At 40.0% G+C, this 3,715-nt stretch overlaps 1 non-coding gene across 1 annotated transcript; it reads right to left on the reverse strand.

The window, feature by feature from the left end:
- Positions 1-2,674: 2,674 nt before the first annotated feature.
- Positions 2,675-2,748, reverse strand: trnat-agu. Its single transcript has one exon. It is a non-coding gene; the product is annotated as a tRNA-Thr (tRNA).
- Positions 2,749-3,715: the final 967 nt, after the last annotated feature.

Consider the following 3,715-nt stretch of genomic DNA (forward strand, 5'->3'; position numbering starts at 1 on the left):
AGTGGCCATGTTACAGTTTATAATCAACATTATTGGTTATGCATAATGTTTGATAATATAAACAAGCATTGCAGCATAACTGGTTTCTGCACTTTGAATGACAAGCTTACTTTGTGTGTAGTCCTTATGGAATTGCACAGAATATACAGCATAGAGGCTATTGGCCTAATTGCTCAATATTGTCGTTTATGCTCCCCATGAATCTCCTTCTACTCGACATCACCTCACACTATCAACTAATCCTTAAGTGCTTTCCCCTACAGGTACTTACCTAGTTTCTCCTTAAGTCCTTTAATGCTGTCGCTACAACTACTCCATGCAGTATCAAGACCCACATTCTAACAATGGATAAAAACTTTTCTTCTGAATTCCCCATTAGATTTATTAAGGCTATTTAATAGTTGTGATCATTGATTTCTTTAGCAACGTACAGGAGATCAAATCAGGATATTAGAAATAACGAAGTGTGGAGCTGGAGGAACACAGCAGGCCAGGCAGCATCAGAGGAATAGGAAAGCTGACATTTTGGGTTGGGACCCTTCCTCTGATACTGTCTGGCCTGCTGTGTTCCTTCAGCTCCACACTTTGTTATTTCTGACTCCAGCATCTGCAGTTCTTGCTATCTCAGGATATTAGAAATGCTACTTTCAATGTATCACTTGAAAGCAAAAAGCACAGCACCATCAGTCCATTCAAACCAAGCATAATGATATAGTGCTCTGTCATACTGTGCTCAGGGTTGGGAATATGCCATTAACTCAAACATCAATCTCTTGATGTTAAAATAATCACGCGATATGGGCAACACAATCTAGGCCCACCAATTATGGCCCACCTATAATTGTTCCTGTGACAGTGACTATAATAGTGAGCTGCCCTTTTGGTCTTCTGCGGTTGGTGTGATAAAGATACACCCATGGTGCTATGAGATAAGGGGAAATAGTGACAATAATGGAAATGTGATATCAGTCCAAAAAAGTGATAAACATGGAAGTTAATGTGTTGTGTCAGTTGGAGAGGAACTTTGAGATCACGGTCCTCCTATTCACCCTTTGCCATTGCCCTTCCATGGGTAAACATAGAAACGTAGAAGATAGGTGCAGGAGTAGGTCATTCGATCCCTCGAGCCTGCTCCATTATTCAATATAGTCACGGCTGATCATCGAGCTCAACACCCTAATCCCGGGTGATGGCAAATCAATAGGTGATAGTCTAGGCTATGATTCTGAAGTATCCTTAAAGTAACAGAGGAACGAATTGGAGAACAACTTCCCAAAACAGATTTACAGAAAGGCACGGCACAAGAATGGAAAATTAGTTGCCTAGTCTTTCACACATCAAGCACTTGACAAGCAGACTTCAAATGTACATCAGTGCAAATACCAATATTTTCAGAAACCTGACAAATCATTTCTTACGCCAAATTCAAAAGGTGACTTTAAGCTTCTGTAATATTTGTGACTTTGACCCAATATTTAAATTTAATGGCCAAATGAGTAGATGTCAGCATGGCAGACAAATAGTAAAGTTAGGTCACATGGGATACAAGGTGAGCTTGCCAATTGGATACATAATTGGCTTAACGGCAGGAGACAGAGACTAATGATGGAGGTTTGCTTTGTGGACTGGAGGTCTATGACCAGTGGTGTTCCACAGGGATTGGTTCTGGGTCCTCTTTTGTTTGTCATTTATATAAATGATTTGGATGAGAATATAGAAGGCATGGTTAGTAAGTTTGTGGATGACACCAAAATTGATGGCATAGTAGATGGTGAAGAAGGTTTACTAAAATTACAAAGGAATTTTGATCAAATTGGTCAATGGGCTGAAAAATGGTAGATGGAGTTCAATCTGGATAAATGTGAGGTATTGCATTTTGGTACAACAAACAAGGGTAAGGCTTATACAATTATTGGTAGGGCCTTGGGTGGTGTTGTAGAACAGATGGACCTAGTCACATATTCATAGTCACAGGGTGGTCATAAAGGCACTTGAAACACTTGCCTTCATTGCTCAGTCCTTTGAGTATAGGGGTTGGGAAGTCATATTGAGGTTGTACAGGGTATTGATGAGACCTCTTCTGGGATATTGTGTCCAGTTCTGGTTGCCCAGTTATAGGAAGGGTATTATCAAGTTGGAGGGGGTTCAGAAGAGATTTACCAGGATGTTGCCGGGTATGTATGAGTTGTAAAGAAAGGCTGAATAGTCTGGGACTGTTTTCCACTGGAGCGTAACACGTTGAGGGGTGACCTGATAGAAGTTTATAAAATAAAGAGAGGTATAGATAGAGTTAATGGTAGTTATTTTTTCCTTCGGATGGGTGATTCAAGACTAGGGGGCACAATTTTAAGGTGAGAGGAAAGAGATTTAAAAAAGACATGAGAGGCAAATTTTTTACACAGAGTGCGGCTCGTATGTGAAATGAACTTCCTGAGGAAGTGGTGAATGCTGGTGCTATTAAAATGTCTAAAAGACATTTGAATAGATACATGAATAGGAAAGGTTTGGAGTGATATGGGCCAGGAGAAGGCAGGTGAGACTAGTTTAGTCTGGCATTATGGTCAGCATGGACTAGTTGGACCAACGGGTCTGTTTCCGTGCTGTATGACTCCATGATTCTATGTGATTTAAGAAGTGACTATTCCAATAAAGTGAGTTCTAAAACTGAAGTCAAAGGCACCACTGAGATTCAAACTCAGGATCTCCTGTTTACTAGGCAGGTGCTTTAACCAACTAAGCCACGGCACCTCTGATGAAGGGTCTAGGCCCGAAATGTCAGCCTCTCTGCTCCTATGATGCTGCTTGGCCTGCTGTGTTCATCCAGCCCTGCACCTTGTTGTCTCGGATTCTCCAGCATCTGCAGTTCCTACTATCTCTAAAACTGAAGTGTTAGTTTCACCATTAAGAACTCTGCAAATTTCATCCTTTCTTTTGTTGCAATTGGGAATGGGTCCTTGTGTCAAACTGAATTGATTTGGAAGCAAGTGATTTTAAAAGCTTCATTGTCAATATCAATCTTTTGCCATAGCCTTGCAGCTTAAAGCAAAGGTAAGCAAATAATAGGTTGAAAATATAAATAAGTTATGAACAACAAAACAGTAAGAATAAATAATTTAATCTGATTCAAAGACAGAACTGATGAGTGTTTTATTTGTTTTACTACATGACCTTAAATAACTTGAAGAAAAAGAAATGCTTGACCATTCAGATTTCATTGTGCCTTTAGTGAGGTTAGCCAAAACCCATTGTTGTATATCAAGCAAAGGATCAGGCTACAAAGTAAAAGATGCATCTTTTATCTTTTTTTTAACGTCTATCCATCATGTGCATACATATAAATAAGCAAATTTAGAAAGTGTTGTGTAAGCTGGATCACTTTTCTTGCTAACTGTGTGCACAGAGTGTGGAATAGAGTTAGAATGAACGCTTCACAAGCCCTGACAGTCCGTCAAACAAGGTGTCTAACATCCCATTTCCTCTGGACTTCCTCTCCTGTTAATCCTTTTATGCGAGACTTGCTCAGAAGTAAGCACGTGTGAAATTGAGGACTTTCCAATACACATTGCATGACACGACTTCACTAAAACACACCACTTCTCAGGCTCACTCCACAAAGCACTGGCAAGCAAAATTATATTTTGATCAATAGCAGTCACTGCTCATACATGGCTTCACATGCTCTCTCAGCCAATGAGTGGCTGCTCTATACCAATTT

Source organism: Rhincodon typus, chromosome 26, assembly GCF_021869965.1.
Source record: "Rhincodon typus isolate 14 chromosome 26, sRhiTyp1.1, whole genome shotgun sequence".
NCBI classification, from domain to species: Eukaryota; Metazoa; Chordata; class Chondrichthyes; order Orectolobiformes; family Rhincodontidae; genus Rhincodon; species Rhincodon typus.